The 20,223-nt window shown below is 33.5% G+C and overlaps 1 long non-coding RNA gene across 6 annotated transcripts in view; it reads right to left on the bottom strand.

Moving 5' to 3' along the window:
• Nucleotides 1–18,444, bottom strand: part of LOC110350098 (uncharacterized) — a 147,176-nt gene extending 128,732 nt beyond the window's left edge. For all 6 annotated transcript variants that reach the window (XR_015442253.1, XR_015442251.1, XR_015442252.1 and 3 more), the window contains exon 1: nucleotides 17,076–18,444. This is a non-coding gene — a long non-coding RNA (uncharacterized LOC110350098). The remainder of the gene's footprint in view (nucleotides 1–17,075) is intronic.
• Nucleotides 18,445–20,223: the final 1,779 nt, after the last annotated feature.

Raw genomic sequence — 20,223 nt, 5'->3', positions numbered from 1 at the left:
TTCAATAATCTAAAACATACAAAGCAGATTCTGTATTTTAAATGTTGTGTTAATTCCAACAGGACAGCTTTGTGGCTGTCAAATGGAAGCTGTAAAGAGGAGGTACAGGTCAAGCAATTCTGATTGAACAGTTTTTAACTGCAGACTCTAACATGTGTCAAGAAGTAAAAAGAATACTGTAGAAGTTCTAATGCTGTTCACTATAATAGAAACATGACATTTGAAGACAAAATGTAGATATGTCACGAAATGTTACTTACGTGAATATTTGGTCACAAGAATGTTCTCATTCTAGGTTTTTGCAGTAAGGATTTACCTGTCAGTTAAGTCAGGGATATTTTAACCATTTAGCATGCATTCCCTTCAAATTTGACCCAAATTTGTGAATTTATGATTATTACTTAGTCAAATGCTTTATTATATGTTTGTAGTAGACAGTCTATTGTTTAGATCTCCACCCTTCTGAAGTAGCTTCTCTATGCCATGAAGGTATCTTTTAAAATGTGTTCACTGGCCTCCAGTTTGATCAAATTTTATATAAAATCATTTTAAAAGAAACAGGCTACTGATGGGGAAGATATGTGGTACATACAGTTGAAAGAATAGCCATAAGTGTTCAGATTTTTTAATAATTACAAGGAAGATTCAAATATCACTGGGGTGTTTTACAATTTGAAAGACATCAAAATGAAGCACTTGTCAGATTCTTTTCACAATATGTGTTCAAAGTTTTTGCTTTAACATCTAAAAAATTCATTTTTAAAATGTCAAATCAATTAGACATTTATGGGGAGATAAATCATTTACGATATTTTTAAAAAGTTATTGTTTTGTTAAAATACTGTACTATGCTTAATATAAATTTGTGTTGACTCTTTTTTTAGTGTGTTTATGAATGATGAGCTCTTTTTCTGAAGTTAAATTTTTAATTGTTAATTTTTAAATGTTTTTAATTGTTAATTTTTAAATGTTTTTGAAATTAAATGGGGTGGTGGGCTAGATCTGAGATGATTTTTAGTATTGTTTCAGTCTGGCTATGGCCTGGTTTTGTAGCCTGTCAGTTTTCCATTGCTTATTTGAGCTAATCAATCCTTTCTTAAGCAAATTCTTTTTGGCTGGACGCAGTTATTGTCAGTTTCTCCAACAGTTTGCACATAAAAGCTTGATTCAATATATAACAACCAAATGCTTATATCAAATGGTAAAAAATATTATGTAAGATGAACTTAAAGTTTGGATTTAAGATTCAGCAGGCCTCCATTTAAATCATGGCTCTCATACTCCTTGTATGATTTGTGGGTAAAGTAGTGAATCCTCTGAGTCTCAATTTCTTTAGCTAAAACATAGAGAAAATATCCTGATAGAATGATTGAGGGAATTAAATAAAATAATGTAGCAGTAAACTTATCCAAATTAAAATCTTTAAGAGCTTTAAAAAAAATAAAAAAATAAATCTTTAAGCACTTTAAACATGGAAACTTTTATGTTACTTTAAATTATTTATGATACAGCAAAAGCAACCACAAAGTCTCAGTTGCATAAAGAGCAAGCAAACATTTGTTTCTCACTCACAGGTCTGAGGGCTGATTGTGGCCTCATAGGTTTCCTTGGGCTCTGCTTTCATTCTAAGGCCAGCTAGCAGGCCAGTGGCACTTGAGGGCAATCTCTTGGTATGATGTATGAGAAGAATATAAGAAAGCAAGTAAAACTTTGCCAAGACATTTAAGCCCTGCTCAGATATGGTGTTATTCAAAGCAATTCACATTCCATTTATTAGGCCTAACATGGATGTGATAGGAGACTATCCTCTTTATATAAATTGGGTGCTGGAAAAAGTAAATATTTGTGTAAGGAGAATATAATGTACTATAGCTACTGATAAGCACAGACAATAGCTTTTATTTTTTCATCTTAGACTCTAAAACATAACTTGGCACAAATTAAATTTATGAAAGGAGTTTTCTGAGTGGAGTCATGAATTTCAGAGCTATAGATAGAAACAACTCTAAAAGAGTTCTTAGAATCATTCAGTTGAGATGGGGAAAAATGATACAATAAGATTAGCAGTGAAATATAACATGTCTTGAACTTGGAATCAACAAACCTGAAAAAGAACAACTTGGAGAAAGAAAGGAGGAGGAGGAGGAAGAGGGAAGAAGGAAGAAGAAGAGGAGGAAGAGGAAGACGAGGAGAAGGAAGAAGAAGAAGAAGAGGAGGAAGAGGAAGAGGGAAGAAGGAAGAAGAAGAAGAGGAAGAGGAAGAAGAAGAGGAGGAGGAAGAAGAAGAGGAAGAGGAAGAAGAAGAGGAAGAGGAAGAAGAAGGAAGTAGATCTCTGTAATTTAGGAGAGAGTGCACAAGAAAACTAGAAACTACAGAGAAGTTGGAAAAACAGAGCATGATGCAGAGAAAAGAACAAAGTAATCTGGAAAACTTATCATGGTTCCCAGGGATGGGAACAAATCTCCTCAGACAAAAGGTAAACCTAGAAAGGATCTCACTTCCAAGGAGAAACAGCAGATAAAGCCAGCAGTGCTAACCCCAAGAGAAGCCCACTCTACTTGTAAATTGCAAAAACCCCTGTGGGGTTTTACTCTAAGAGTGATCCAGGACAGTGAGCACTATATTTGAGAATATTAATCAGGAGCCTTATGGGGAAGGGATTTATTATTTAAGACTGAGCCACAAAACAACTGTACTGCAGAGATTCTGGTATTACCCTAGCAGAGAAAGTGGGCAGGAGACAGTCAGGGGAGATAGTTTTGGAGAGGGTGTAGGCTAGACATAGATCCCCTGAGAAATCTAAATTTTGGCTAAAAAGGTCACAGAAGTTCCAGCTTCTGTGGTGAGAAGCTATACTGGGTGTGAGTGGATTTCAGAGGTATCTGGGTCTGATACTTCTGGCTTTAGGTCCACTGGTTTGGTTGAACTCCTACCCTGCTACCTATATCCACCACAGAACTCAGTGGTATATTTGCTCTCCTCATCCTCCAGCATGAGTAAGGATATGCCTTAGTTCTGATGGTTGTCACAGCCTGGGATGTATGAACAGATGGGCCTCTGGAGCAGGGAGATCACTTCACAAACCCACAGGCAATAAAGTTAGACAGTGGAGGCCATTACTTGGTGTGCACAGAGGAACGTGGAAAGTGAGAGCTGCTGAAGTAACCATAACCTTAATTAGGGCAGATATCGCTGCCTTTTAGGGGTTCAACTCTGGGAGAAAGAGTGAGGCCAGGATCCAGTGGTGTGCTAGGACCAGCTCATACCAACACATACAAGTTGACTATTAAATTTTGAGAAGTTCCTTGGTTAAACACAGACATCATTTTAAGTTAAATTATATAAACTTCCATTTAAACAAGCTACATGGAAACAAAGATAAGAAATACTCTAATTAATTTTACCTGATAATTTTAATATATCTCTACTAATTTTACTTGGCATTTTACTAATAAATAGACTTCACAATAATCTATGTTGTGGGAAATTGTAGAATTCAGCTATCTAGTTGTAAGAATTGATCACAAGAAGTTTGTTAACTAAAAGAATTAAGTCGTTTCTGGGAAATTCCACAAGTCTGTTTGTTAAAAGAATTCCAGAAAACTTTAAGAGACCTTGTAAAAGCATCACAGGAGAAAAACAGGTTTTCCTACTTTTCTTATTTACCATTTCCTGAGATCAGAGGACAGCGACCCAGTGACTCTATGGGTGGTGAGAGAGATAGGACTCAATATGCACATCTGTGATATTTGTGGTGGGCTGGTGGGCTTGATTTTGGCTGAAGTCCTCCTGCTCTCTTGGTACCATCTGATAAGAAGAGGGCTGCGGTGTGCTCTTTGATGTACAGGATTGGTGAATGAAAACGGGGGACTTGTGAATTTGCCTGTAGCTTTTATGAGTCACTTAAAGTCATTTGTCACCAGAGGTTAAAATCAGAAAGACGATAGCCAGAATAACTAAGCTGCTTTCCTACATGTATAAAAGCCTTACTTCTTCCCTTTGTGATTGTCGAATAGTGCCAGAGGAAGTAAACTGCTGTTCCTCCCCCAGGCTGTCTCCTTTTCTTTCTTTAAAAGTCAGTGCTTTCCGGGGTCTCAGGTCTCCCCGTAGAGAGACCACCAACACTATGTCCTTGAGGTTATTTATATTTGTTTTTATCTTTCCAAGTCTCCATTCAATGACATCAAATTAGTAGCTTGGCATTACTGAGGATGTGAGGCTTTACCCCATAGAAATGAGCAAGTGCTGTAGTTATTAAACATTTACCAGCATAACACTGTTCATATCTCATCTCTCAACCATCACTTCTTTGTCTTTTCTCCTCCTCTTCTTCCTCAAGGTCTAAAGGCTTTATTTCTTTTGTGTGATGTATAAAAAGATCTGCTTCTATACTCCTCTTTTTCTTCAGGCCCAAAAGAGGAAATACTGACATTTATTATTTGTTAAAGAAGGGCAGCAGAGAACCTGGACTTTCAGATCTATTGTCATCATTGCTGAAATACTAACTTTCTTTCCAAACCTCATCTTCATAGTGAGTAAGATAAATTTCAGACATTGGCTTCAAATCATTCCCAACTTTAAATTAACAGAGTTCCATTAGTGAGGATTTATTGTAGCAACAAGTAGCAATAAATTGCCTGTCTTGAGTTCTGAATAATTCACAATTGCACATGTGCCTCCATATTTTACCACTTTGGCATTCTTGCTTCCTCATAACTTTCTTCACCCCTCATGGTAATAAAGCTGATTTGGTTTAATTAGTAATTAGTGAACGTAACTGTGTTCCCTTGACATCTTTAGCAGCTGGAATTATCTTAGTACAGCAATTTCAAGACAAAGGATCTCTGTTTTTCTGTTTCCAAAAACAGCACAAAGGATGTAGGTGATTGCTTCAGCAGTCACTAATGATCATTCGTAAACTTGGTGAAGCCACAGACTCGTGAATGTTTCAGCTTCTTCCACCTCCTACTCTCACTCCTACCCCAATTAAGATCTAGACTAAATCTCTGTTTCTCATTTTGTGGACTTAATCGCCAGTTTGCCAAACAGAATTTAAAGGAACAGACATGTGAAAAATATATTTATTGCCAAATTGTCTGACAAAATTATTCCAGTTCCCCAAGTTTTATAACTTTTTCTAAACAAAAGAAACAGAATAGCAAAGTTTTCCTCATTGGAAAGTGCTAGAATTTTTTTCCTCAAACACATTGAGAGAGTGGAATTTCTCTAAGACAAGGAATTTAGTTAAGGAAGTATTAATACTTATACTTTGTAATTACATAGTACTTTCAACTTCTTTCCTACAAAAAAAAAATAGCATGAGGTTCACCTAGAAGAAAAATGATCCCTCCATAAAAGCAATCTCTAGGTCACACTACATAACTAGTTTTGCAAATTCCTCCTATCAAAATCTTGACTTTCATAGTTAAGCAAATTCTTTTTATCCACCTAGGTATTACAAATAGCTGTAGTTGAAGATTTTAATTTTAATCTTAAGAATTTATCATGGGAACAGAAATATTTATGGAAATTATTGAAGCCATAATTGGCACCATGCTACCATACACAAAAGAAAATAATAAAATAATTTAATGAAAAAACTAAACAAATTAGAAATGTATAGAGATGAGGTTTGCTAAAAATGACCCAGAATTGCTAGAAGAAATGTTCTGGTCTCATCTGAGTTTTGCAGTTTGTCTTCCAGTTCTCTCCTTTCAAATCTTCTAAGATGGGATAGCTGTTTTTCTTCCTCAGTATTTATTAATAATTGCAATTATTTTTCCTCATGCATTTAACTAGCTGGAAGTGTTTATTACCTTTTGGCAGATGTGTTTCCATCCTTTCAAAATACTCTAGAAAGCTAATCGCCTATTTTGCTGCAATGTAAACAGCTGCATCATATTTTAATTTTATACTATTGTTATTTTTTACTCAGTCCTTCCATTTGACAGTCCTTCCTTTTACGTTACATAAATATTTTATGTGTGAAGAGTCTTATGGTGGGGAAGGAAAGAGATATATCTTTCTTAGAAATTCAAGGTAAACTTCATATAGCCCAATTATACGTTTATGTGAACCATTCATGAAACAACAATGATAGCAGCAGTATACAACATCACTGTTTAACCACTTCAAGCCCGATAAACTATATGTCACAAGCTCCTTGCAGGTCTGTGGTCTTATTTACTTTGGAAAAGAATTAGAAAGACCTGTTAATGTAATTACTATTTCTCTAATTAACAACTAAAGAAACTGCTAAAATATTAGCCGACATTTCTGAGGTCAAATAATTGATGTCTGAGCTGATATTAGAAGAAAAACTTCATACAGATAAATGCTGATTCTACAATATTAAATAAATTTTTAAAATATAAAACTACATATGAAGATGACATACCTAATAGAATCTTAGTTGAAAATATATATATACAAAAAAGAAATAGTGTAGTAAAATACATTTTATAAATGTCAAATATCTGCCATGTTCCAGCCTGTGAATGATACTAGGTTTACATAAATGAGCAGACATGCTCTTTGCCACAATGGAACAAATAGTTTAATGAGAGAAACAAATGGTAATGAAATAAACACAAAAGCAAATATATAACAGCACATTTTTAGAAGGGTGAATAGCATCTAAAAAGTTAAAAGTTAACTGTAATGATATAAACACAAATAAAAAAACAAATGAACACACACACAAAAATAAACACAAATTAAAAATCACAAATTTCTAATGAAATAAACACAAAAGCAAATATATAACAGCACATTTTTAGAAGGGTGAATAGCATCTAAAAAGTAAAAGTTAACTGAGGTTGAAAACAGAAAAATGACTGGGAATTAACTAAGTGAAGATAGTAAAGAAAAAAGACCATGGATGATTTTTAAATTTTTTTCCTTTTGCTTTGTGATATCTAAATTTATGTAAAATATATTACTCTACTAATCAGAAAAAAACATAACAGCTATTTTGTAAAATAACCTTGTTTGATTTTTGATTAAGTCACTGCACTTTCTATCAGACCAAACTTCCTAACATAAGCAACTCTAAAAGCCTAAATTTGAAAGGTAATATCAAAGGCAAAAAAACCCACTTTAGGAACCAAGAAATCTGAAAAAAGGGAAATCCATTAAGGTAAGGCAAATTCTCTGCAATTTTCTTTTCAAAGAATTTTCTGTTTTCTATGTGAAGTGGGCAAGAAAACATAGCAAAAAATCAGATCAGGGCTTTTCACTGTCTATAGTGATGCAAAAACAAAAGTTGAAGAACTATTGAGAGTCAGAACTCAAGGAATAGGCTGGAAAAGGGAAGCAAAGAAGTGAGTCCATACATGATTCAGTTTTTTCTCTTCAAACTTTTCCTTCAACCTAAAGTGTTAATGATAACAGCTAGAGAAAACAAACAGACAGCAGTAAATACATGAAAAGGCTAAGAATAATTTTTCAATGTTTCATAGTTTGGAGGATGCAAGCAGGACAACAATGAATTAGGAGTCCTAACAAACATAACTGACTTCCAATCCAGACTTAAACAAGGAGGACCAAAAATCATATACAGGCCATCTCCACAGACACTAACATTCAGCTGAGATCATTTCAGTCACTCAGTGGATCATAGTGATGTGTCAATACTATAACTGCATGCAAGGAGAAAAATAAACTTATCTGGAAGAACATAGTTTCCTTAGAAGCAGGTGCACAATGACCCCTATTCGATTTAAAGAAGAAAAGAAAAGACAGGAAATAGAAATAAACACTAGCTAGCAATCTCTATGTCCACCAATAGATGAATGAATAAAGAAAATGTATTTATACAAAATGGAGGACTATTCTGCCATAAAAAGGCATAAACTTGAGTCACTTGTAGGAAAATGGATGCATCTTGAGATCATGTTAAGTGAAGTAAATCAAACACACAAGTGTAAACATCCCATGGTTGCTCTTATACAAGGAACTCAATATATAAATAAAGTATAAAATAAAAGACAGACAAGAGAAAAAAGTTATTGCTATCCAGCATGAGCAATGTATAACTGATGTAGTATAATTGTCTTATGCATTTTATGTGCTTTGGCCTGTTAGTCTGGCTGTTAATCTGTATGGATGATAATTAATTATATGAGAACTTAGAAGATAAATGAATCTCATGCTGGGAAGAAGCAGAAAGGGGTGCAGGAGAAGAGGAAAAGGAGTAATTGACATGTGTTATGTACATGTACCAATTCCCCAAAATTAATATAATCATTATGTACTACAAACATGTACTAGTAAATTTTTTTTTAATTTTGAAAAGAGATTGGTCTATAGTTCTCTTCTTTGATTGGCTGCTTATCTGGTTTTGGAATCAGGGTAATAGTAGAATCCAGGAATGGCTTTAGCAGTATTCCTCTTTCATTATCTTTAAAATGCTTGAGGAATACTGGTGATAGAATTTTCCTGAAGTTTTTGCAGAATTCAGCAGTAAGCCTGTCTGGACCTGAGGTCTTCTTTGTTGGTAGGTGTTTTTGTTGCTGTTTGTTTGTCATTGTTACTGATACAATTTCATTGCCTGTTTAAATCTTCTTGGTTCAGCCTTGACAATTTATGTGTATCTAGAAATCCATCCATTGCTTCTAAATTCTCCAATTTATTGCTTTACAGGGGTTTTTTTTGTTGTTGTTTTTTGTTTTGTTTTTGTATCGGTGGTCGAACTCAGGACCTCAAGCTTGCCAGGCAGGCACTGTGCCACTGAGCTACATCCCTGGCCCATTGGTGTACAGTTTTGCAAAGTACTTGGTAATAATGTTTTTTATTTCACCATTATCTGTCGTAATTTCATCTTTTTCACTTCTAATTGCATTGCTTTGGGTCTTTTGTCTCCTTTTTTTGGTTCAACTGACCAAGAGTTTTTCTAATTTATTTATACTTTTGAAGAACCAACTCTTCAATTCTTTAATTCTTTGGATTTTTTTTGTCTCAATTTCATTAATTTCTGCTGTGATCTTTACAATTTCATTCCTGTACTAGCTTTGAGTTTGGATTATTCTTGTTTTTCTTGGACTTTATGGTGCATTGCTGGGTTATGTATTTGGGCTTGCTCTGTTTTTGTGCTATGGTCTTTAACAGTTATAAACTTCCCTGTTAGGACTGCATTCATTGTCTCCAATAAGCTCTGGTATGTTGTACTGGCATTACTATTTAGTTCTAGACTGTCTTATTTCTTCCTTGATTTCTTCTGTAATCCATTGCTTAGTTTAGAGTGTATTGTTTAGTTTCCATGCATTTTCATAATTTCTGTTTTCTTTTGTCATTGATTTCTAACTTCATTCTACTGTAATCTGATGGTATGCAGGGTATGATATAACTTCTTGATGTGGCTTGTGTCTAGATGTCCCCTCAAAGCATCATGAACTCTTCTTTGAAGGTAGCTAAATCTGGAATGTGTGATGCTAGGATTAAGGGCATGTGATTACAAAACGAGTACACCAGTACACTAATCCCTATAATCTGAATAAGATAAAAGGAGCAGAAAAACACTGTTAAGGTCCCCTCCGTTGCCTTTGCTACCTTGTGCTACCTTTGCTAGATTAAGTGAAATAAACCAGGGACAAAATGACACACTCTGAGTGATCTCACTTAGATGTGGAATCTAAAGAAGTTGAACTCACAGGAGCAGAGTAGAGGTTGTTGCCAGGGGCTAGGACATGATGAAAATGGCAGTGGGGGTGGTGTCAAAGATTAAAAAATACCCAAAACTAGAACAGAAAAATGTGTTAAATTATTAAGAACAAGACAGATGGTTTTAACAACATGTTGAATACATCAGAAGAGAGGATTAGTGATCTAAAAGTACAGAAATTTTAATGATAATTTCTAATCTGGAATTCTGATTTTATTTGCTTGAAAATGTTTCTTAAAAATATATTTTATCTGGGCTGGGGATTTAGCTCAGTGGTTTCGCCCCCTGCTGTGCAAGCACAAGGCCCCGAGTTCGATCCCCAGCACCAAATATATATATATATATATATATATATATATATATATATATATATATATATTTATCTGGCTGGAGATTTAGCTCAGCAGTTCCACCACCTGTCTTGCAAGAGCAAGGACCCAAGTTCAATCCCCGGTACCAAAAAAAAAAAAAAAAAAATATATATATATATATATACTTTATCTGGATATAAAATCTGGCTAGCTGTTATTCTTTTTGAAAGTACAGGAAGTAAATTGAAAGTACAGAAAATAATTGAATTGGAAGTAGAGAAAGTAAAAGATAAAGCATCAACATGGTTAAGGACATAGAATGTTGTAAGATCTAGGACATATTGTTCTCTTTCTCTCTCTCTCTGTCTCTCCCCCCCCATCTCTCTCTTCCCCTTTCCTAGCTCCTTCTTCCTCTCCCTTTCCCCCTTCTCTCTCTCACTTTCTTCTTCCTGGTCACTAGAGGGTGTGAAATAAACAGCTTTCCTCCTCCATATTCCCTGCCATGACACTCTGCCTTAACCATAGGCTTAAGGGTAATAGAGACAGCTGACCATGGACTGAAACCTCTAAAATCATGAGACAAAAAACTTTCTTCTTTTTAAATTACTTCTCTCAGATATTTTATCACAGAAACAGAAAGCTAACACAGAAGTGGTAATTGCTAAAGAGTGTACTGAACTAATAAAAGAAGTTTAACAAGTAAAAACACAAAGAATCTCTATGAATACCAAAAAGAAAATAACCCTATGAAAAATAAGATATCAAAATTACCCAGAGGAGAAAAATGATATATTACCTTTAGAATAACAAGAAAACAGATGCCTTTTTACCTGAAAATATAGAAGCCAGAAAATAATGGCATGGTATTTTAGACGTGAAAAAAGAGTAACAGCTAGCCAGATTTTGTATCCAGATAAAATATATTTTTAAGAGCATTTCAAGCAAATAAAATCAGAGAATTTCAGATTACAGATTATCATTACAAGAAACTTAAAAAATTGTTTTCAGCCTAAGGAAAATGATTGCATATAAGAAACACAAAAAGGCAAGAAGGAATAGAAAACATTGAAAAGGGTAAATGTATGTGCAAATTTAAGTTAATATTGACTAAGTCAATAATAATAACAATGTTTTCTTAAAATATATGTAAAAGTAAACTAGAATACAGCACCATAGTAGAAATAGAATTATATTCAATTAAGTCAAGGGAGTCTATTGTGATTTCTAGATAACTGTTAAGAGGATAAACATTCATAACAAAAAGCTAGTAAGGAGAAAGAGTGATAAAAGTATTTGATTTACTCAAAAGAAGGTTAAGAAAAAGAAAATTAGATGATGCTAATAGAAAACAGAGTGAAATAATTAATTTACACTAAAATAAGTGATTATATGATCTAAAAGTTAGATATAAAAGTCCAATTAAAATGTAAGAACTATCAAATTGAAATTAAAAAAATAGAGGTAGTCTGCTTTTAAGAGACACAATTTAAACATAAGAACTGAAATGGCATAATGTAAATAGTGGGAAAAGATATCAAAAATTATTTTAAAAAGCAATGAGAGAAAAACCACTAGTTATTAAGTGTGATTTCAATATGGTAAAAGAGAAAATCAACCTGGAAAATATGCTTTTAATCTTAATATAATAATTTGAGATACTGTCAAGTGATATAGCTTTCAAATATGACAAAATAATACAAACTCATGAATGCTTCTCATGTACACTTCTCACAGTAAATGATAGAACAAGTGCCCAAAAATGAATAAAAATGATAACATCTGAAAAACATTGCATATAGTTTGACCTAATTGAAACTGATGCCAGACTATAGCCAAAGCATATTAATAAGCACTTTTTCAAGTGTATGTAAGACATTCACAATACATTGTTGGTAAGAGATCATACATTGGGACATAATGCAAGTCTCAACAGTTCAGGGGTCTGCATATAAATCAATGTGTTCTGAAATAGTGTAATTTTTCATGTATATACTATATATGTGTATATATATATGTATGTATGTGTGTATATATATATATATATATTCCAAAATATTTGAAAACTAATTGGCACATTTCTAAATTATGTATAAATCAGAGATGATAAAAATGGAAATTTAAAAAATGTCTTGAAAATAAATACAACATATCAAATATAAGACTGCAGCTTAACTAGTACTTAAAGGAAAATTTAAAACCATATAAGTGTACAATTTAAAAATCTTGAGCTAAATAAAAAGGAAATAAAGATAAGAACAGAAATTAATATGACAGAAAACAAAAATGCTAAAGATAAAATTAATAAAACCCAAAGTTGAAGCTTTAAAAGGACTAAAACATTGAGAAAGCTTAAAGAAGAAAAGAAAACAAAAAAATATTAATAACAACAATTTTTATATCAAGGATAATCATAGGAGCCAGCCGTTGTGGCTCATGCCTGTAATACAAGTACTATGGAAGCTGAAGCAGAATCCCCAAGAGTTCAAGGCCAACCTGGACTACCTAGTGAGTTCAAGGACAGCCTGAACTACATAGTAAGACTTTGTCTCAAAAAAAAAAAGAATAATCAGAAGAACATATGTCAAACAATTTTGTTCCACAAAATAGAGAAAGAGATATCAAAAAATTCCAAGAAAAACATTTACCAAAAACAACACAAGAAATAGATAATTGATATGGTCCTGTTTCTATTAAAGAGAATATATGTCTGATTAAATCTTAAACAGGCTACAATCTAGGAAAAAAAAGATACACTTCCAACTTGTTTATTAAGACCACCATAGTCTTAATACTATAAAATAACGATATACTTCAAGAATAAAAAATTACAGGCCAATCTTTCTCCTAAACACAGACACAAAATTCCTAAACACATATTAGTAAACTGAACACAAATATTCCCAAAATGCACTTATTTTCAGTATGTAATGTTTATTTGAAATTTCAAAATCTATTGATGTTTTCTTCTTCTAATTTGATATTTTCAGACAAACCTGGAGTAAAATATGTTCTAAAAATATCTGACCTTTATTCTTCAAAATTGTTGTCTTGAATGACAATACAAATTTTAGTAAACTGCTCTTACATTAAATTAAATAGAGTGACATTATAACTAAAAGAAATATGTGATCTTAAGCTGATACTATTAGGATAATAAATGGTACTAATGAAACAAATAATAATATTGAATATAAATAATTAACAATATTGAAATATGAAAAACATGAACTGTACATTAAATAACAGCACTTTGTCAGTTATTAAAGTTTCTAAATTTGATAAGTATATTTCTATTAAGAGAAACTGTATAAACTGAAAAATTCCTGTCATGAGATATATTTTTGTTGTCTTCCATATATGTATCAAAAGAAAAAATTGCAACTAATTTAGTTGTAGATATAATTAGCTCTTATCTGTGAGTTATGAATGGAGTCAGTCTCTATTCTTCAAAATAGAATGGGAACCCCCTCTGGGAAATGCCAAAACAATGAGGTGATGTAAGGTGGGAAGAAGGGAACAGAACAATAAGGATAAAAAGCAAAAACTGGTTAACATCAGGTTACTCCAGTTACTTTTTGGTATAGGTTCAAGCAGAAAGGACTTTTTTTATTACACTGACTTAGGTAGACTGAAATAACCTACTTTTCTGTTTTGGGTAGACTGGAATAACCTACTTTTCTGTTTGGGGGTATATTTCCTTTCTTAAATCTTCGGTTTGATTAGCAATATTTATATCATGAATGATTCCACATGGGTTTGGTCTGGTCCACTGGGACCTTGTACTGGATCTCAGTACAAAACAGTGGACTCTAAGCTGTAGAGTTCATTTGTTTTTAAAATAAGCTATTTCTCATCTCCTTCCAACTTATCTATTAGAAAAGTTTGAATCAGTGTAATTACACAATAGGTCAATTAAGCATATTCCATAATGTCAAGAAAAGATATGTTAAGTCCTTCTTTACTATAGAGTAGGGCTATGAAAGTATATCATGTCAGAGCCATCTGGAAAGTTTTGCTTGGCGGCCAGGTGCCTTGGCTTTCCCACCTACCTAGTCTGTTGTGTAATTGTTGTTCCCTGATGGTTTTCTTTTAAATTACCCCAGAGAGAAGAACAGAAAAAGCATTTATATACAAGCACTGTTTCATTCAACCATCTAGTCCTTGTAGAATAATGAAATCACAGCTTTGTGAATCTAATTCTCTGGTGCTTTCTTTGTTTTCCTGCCTTCTCTGACATATATATCTCCCTGGTGCCTCAGATCATGTAACAATATCTGCTAAATGTCAGCTATTGGAGAAACCATAGAAACAAAAGCATTTGTTTATTGCCATAATGCCTAAGGCAAGTTCAGCTTCAGGCTGAGTGCAAATCTTTCTCTCACAGAAACATAAATTGTATTTTTTATATTTGTGATCAAAACAGGTTAGAAGACTTAATTTACAATAAAAATTCAACAGAAGTTGACCATGTTAAAGTTTCTTAAGAGGAGGCTAGGGAAAATATTAGTTAAATGGATGTAATTGAGATTAACTTTATTTACATTTAAAAGACTATGCCTTTCTATAGAACATGGTAAGTGGGCACATAGGCTTATTTCAATCTCCCAGTGCAACTGGACAGAATAAAGTATTATAAGTCCAAAGCAAAGAGACTAGAAGAGACCTCAGTACACATAACATTTCAACAACTTTTGGAAAATAGAAACCTGATGGAGGCCCAGTAGCGGGTGCATAAGAGCAGAGGTAGCTATGTGCTAAAAGGCACACAGAAATGAGTACTGAAGTGGAGAGAGCCAGTTTTTACCTGCAGAATGCTGCAGTAGCAAAGGGCTTAGAGGAACCATGTTAGCTCACTCAGACAGGCCGCTACTTCCCTTTTTCCTCCAGCAGGAAACATTAGGCTTAGCAAAATCAGATCTTACCCACCAAATAAGGGGCATCAAAATGATAAATAGGCTGATATTCACAAACTCCTTCTCCTCTTAATCCCTTTAAGACACATATGATAGTTTAAATCAAATTTTTAACTTTCATTATCACCCTTGAGAAAACTTTTTAGACAGTTTTCCCTCATCACCCCCACTTTCTCATGAAATTTTTATTCCAAGATACACTGTGCATTTGTCTATATGTTTTCTATATATCTGTGATTTATACATAAAAAAGTGTGGAGCTCACTTTTTTAGTTCAATGCAAAATTCAGAATGAATACTCTTTTAGAAGTTGAAAGTTAAATTTGAAAAATTAAAGATAGTTAGAAGTAACTTACAAGTGTGTGATAATTTCTGAGAAAATTTCAATATAACTTGTTTATATAAATTGTAATGTATAAAATTAACGTTCAAAGCAGCAACATACAGTAATGCACAGTAAAATCTTCCAAAACTTAAATTTTAAGCAAAATAACTAAATTTAAAAATTAAATTTCTTTTTAAAATTTAATTTCATAGAAATAATTTTAATGAATTTAACTTTTGACTTTTGCTTGATATGAGAGAATACCTTTCAACTTTACTGATCACTAAATGTTCATTTGGATAATATTGACTTTTTTCTTTTCAGCACTTGATATTTTGTTTGGTTGAATAATTTTCATAAACTAACATAAGTATTCTGAATAATTTTTTCTCATTCTTTTATTTATTAGCACGTGTTTGCAGTAATAATGATTACTTCTACTATGGAGAGCTAGAATAGTAATTATTTTATTCACATATATTCAGGATTTAAAATTAGCCTGAGAAAGGCTTCAAAATAATTAGAGGTGTGTTGGGAAATACTCTGAGTTTATTTTACTTCTTTAACTAAATTTTGACAAGTTAGTGAGAAAAGTGACTTTTTATCAGGTCATTAAAAGAATGTACACAGCTAAATGACCTGCTCCATTCTCTCAAGTGTAGGAAAAACATGTTGAAAAATCAAGAAACTGCTCCTGTATTACATACTATCATATGTCAACAGAAGATTGTCTATTTATAAAAAGTACAATGCTTCATCAGAATTCAGCTATTTTTAAAAGTATCATTCTCGAGTAGTTTTTAATTTGTTCCTTTTCTTTCATTTTCCTCTCTTCTTTGGCTATAATCCTAGTCATGTGTAGAAGGATGACTGGGAACCACTGCTATTCACTGATGGAGTAGGTACGCTGAACACATGCTGCCAGTGGGACTGTCAGACTCCCAAAGATTTGTCTAAGATGATGCCCCTCCTGAAGAATTCGAAAATCATGATATTTCTTTGTCTCATCCATGTCTCAAAGAAAGAATGCATTCTATTTTTCATTATCTTTTACACTTAGACTGTTATTAAAATGGATTTTTTTTCATGACCCAAGGTAGAATTTCATTCTTTTGCCTCATAGTCACAAACCTAGCCAAGACCCAGTGATTTCTGAGCTGAATTTACTTCTCCCTGCTTTCCATACTTCAGGAACTGCCCTCTGCCCATAACATCGCATTATTTGCTATCATTAGCTTTCAGTTTTCCATAGCCTCAGAATTCAGAATAAAAGTGTTCCCTCAAAACACTCTAACAGAGGTTTTTCAAGGACTTCATGTCTCCCTTCATTGCTTTTATCGCCTTATTTATTAGCTACTCACAACCTGGGAAATAAACAATTCAATACAGCCCACTCCAACCTCTCTCACCAGCTGTACCCAAAGTTACAATGGCCTTTCTTTCTCAGCCTCCTCTTTCATTCTAGATTAGTTTACCTCCAGAGAGTTGTCCCAGTTTGGAAGCAGGAAGCATGATTTCTAGCTTCCTCTCTTCATATCACTCAAGGAGGTAGAAGAAAGTACTTTTAGACAATAATTAACCAATTTATTAATTTCTACAAATGCTGATTACCGTATGTAGCTCAGAGTGAAAAGGCCATGCACACATCAACATAGCTGAGCACAGAGCCCACATCAGCCTGGGCATGTAGTTCAGATGAATTGGATAGCATCTACTGAATACTTAATATTTCTTTTGAAATTATTTTCTATTGCTTGAAAATCACAAAACAGATGTTATGTAGTGATTGCTTGTTTGTGAAGTAACAAAATATGCTCAACATATCATAAGCAAAAAAGATAACTTATTAAAAGCAAGACACTTACCTCATGACATACAAGGGAAAGAAATACAGTTGGGCATCCTAAGGGGCATTCACATTCTTTAGGACCACAAGATCTCCCATCAACACGTCAATACCTCATTCTTCTTTCTCTCTGCAGAAGGGCATTCTCTGCTTCCCCTCTTACACAGTTTAAGCAAGCTTCACATTAGACTCTCCGAGTTCCACTCAAGCAATCTACTGATCCATACCTAATTCTCCCCCATCAGCCTTGTCCAACAGACTGAAACATGAGAACTGAAGCTATTTGAGCAGGTCCTGTAGAATGAGTTTTTCTGAGTTCAGACTGAACAAATTTTTCCCAAGAAAACATAAGGCTGGGAAAAACTAGAGACAGATAGAATGACCTACATTTTTAGAAGACAAAATATTCAAACAAGTATTAAACAAATGCTTCTAAACTACATAATTTGCTTGTTTATTTTGTATTCTCTCTTCTCAACTCAATAGATTATAAAATTTCTGTAGTATTTTGTTTACTACCCAAGTGCCTAAAACAATATCTTGCAGTAAATTTTTGCAAAATGAAAAAATAAAAATATTTTGATAATGATAATATTGGTAATCATAGTAAATGCAAACTAAAGACAGAATAATAAGTAACTATACAAGGGAAGTTATAATTTCTGTAATAAAGTTCCTATAGTATTCAGTACTTCTTGCTTTCATTTACTTGCTATCAAACTATTGTTTTTGAAATAAAGTTCTTAAAAGAAGCAATCAAACTTATTCATCTTAGAACATTTAGTCACAGACTTTTGTAAAAGAGAAGGAGGCCAAGAGATGGGAAGGGAGGGGGAGGAAAGAGGAATAAAAAAAGAATTAATATGTCTTGTGTATGTGAACTAATTCCCAATGTTGAATGTAAATATTATATACTGCAAACATGTACTCATAGTGGAACTTCGCGAAAATTATCTTGGTAACAGTACTCAGGATATTGAGACCACTAGAGGTGGAGAAGCAAACTAGGAACCTGACCCATGAGTTTAGGCAAGACCCTATGACCGACCTTAGCTTTTGCATTATCTTTTCCCAGAAGATTCTGAATTCAAATCTAATTCTGGTTTTTCTGTAATCTTAGAAGGGGTAAAACTTATAGAGGTGTGACTTGCTTTTAACTCAATCTATACTTCTATTATCATCTATGTGAGAGCAGTTTTAGCTTAGGAGTGTGCTATGGTTTGGATTTTAGATGTCTTCTCAAGGCCCAAGGGCCAAAGGATTTGTCCCAGGGGCAGAATTTTTGGGAGATAGTGGAGCCAGTGAGTGGCAGGGCCTCATGGGATGTTCTTTGGCCATAGGAAGGAAGACTTCAAAAGGATTGTGGAATCCTTGTCTTTTTTTTTTCCTGTCTCTCTCTCTTTTTTTTTTTTTTTTTTTTTTTTTTTTTTGGTACTAGGGATCAAACTCCAGTCTTTCCTCCTGAGAGGCAGGTGGTGGAACCACTGAGCTAAATCCCCAGCCCTGGAATCCTTGTCTTTATCTTTTCTGTTTTGTTGCCCCTCACTCAAAATGTGAATAGTTTTACTCCATCACACATTCCCGGCATGATATATAGCCTTGTCTCAGGCTCAAAGCAGCAGTGCCTACTGGTCATGACCTGGACGCTACAAAACTGCAAGCCAAAATAAACCTTCTCTCATAAGTCATTCCAGGTATTTTGTTAGAGTAACAGAAAGCTGACTAATACTATACAGTCATTTGTTTTCATTCCAAAGAATTGACAAAGGGTTTATTAAATCTAATATCATCATTTACATTATTCAAAATTTAACAAATAACAAATAAAAATAAGTTTACAGTATTTTGATGCAGGAAAGAGTTTTGGCCTCTTATGCCAAATCTATGAGAGTTTGCATAATAAAATTTAGCTAAAATAACATATGTATAGACGTAATGTGAAATTCAGCAATTTTGTCAAAAATTCATTATGTGTAGACAACTCAATTCAACTAATATTTATTTAATTTTTATGTTTATCAAGTATAAAGATGAATATTATTCAAGTCTGGTCTATAAGAAACTTTTAACTTATTAAGTGGAGTGACAGAGAATGGATGATAATAAAGCACACAAGAATCATAATACCTGGCAATATTAAGTCAGTTGCATATACTGTGAGAGGTTCTAAAAAAGCTGTGCAACTTTAACTCAAGGATGAAAGAATCACGTAGGATTTTATCTAAAGCATGAAAGTGGTTATGAAATACAGAAAAGGTTTATGAACAAAATACATTTGGAATGACTCATGAAGAAGAGCCATACAATAGACTAATATTTCAAATTTGAAATTGGGAAAAAGGTTAAAGAAAGGAATATAATGGCAGGAGAAATTATAGCCAGTTCTGAGGAGCAACGTTATTCAATTTGACTGGGTGGAATATTATGCCAAAGGAAGGAAAGAAAAGAAGTCTCAAGAGGAACGGAATCCAAATTTCTCAAGGTTTCAAATAATAGAGGCTCTGTTACTAATTTGGTAGATTTATTAAAAGAACATTGAAATTTTATATTTGGTTGTGCTGCTTAGAGGTGAGCTATGAAATGAACGAGCTGTCAGTGTAGCTTAAGAGTCATAACCAAGGGCTTCCTTAGGCTCAGAAAGTAGTTAAGCCACTGATATCTCTTACGGGTATAAATTAATAAAGGCTGGAACTGGGGCTGAAGCTATAGTCCTGATCATGAGGAGTTAAATATGGGAGGGGTTTATACACAAGAAACAATTCAGAAATAGAAACTACAGTACAAATTTAGCATCTAATAGGAGAGAAGTAAGGGAGAGATGATGCAATAGTGTGATTTAGAATTCTATTTGAATATTAATTATGAACATTAGAATACTGAGACCTGTGAACTAGGAAGCAGTCAACCCAAAGGGGATCCATAAAACTTATGGAAGTACATGAGATCTCTAATGAAAGGAAGATAATGACAGAATTCCAGATGAGTATGGGAAAAGAATTACAGAGGAAGGCAAAAGAGTGTTTGGAGAAATACAGACGTTGTATCATGTCCAGGAAGGCAATAGTGGATTGAAAAAGAGGACATTCACTTTGCCATTCAGGAAGTTAGTGGAGCTGATTGAGAGCACATCCGTGTAGGCTGATTTATTTATAAGTAGATTACAAATA

Source organism: Heterocephalus glaber, unplaced genomic scaffold (assembly GCF_053883595.1).
Source record: "Heterocephalus glaber isolate CG9 unplaced genomic scaffold, H.glaber_assembly_v1.0 deba00001538, whole genome shotgun sequence".
Taxonomy (NCBI): domain Eukaryota; kingdom Metazoa; phylum Chordata; class Mammalia; order Rodentia; family Bathyergidae; genus Heterocephalus; species Heterocephalus glaber.
This window is presented reverse-complemented; position numbering and strand designations above follow the sequence as displayed.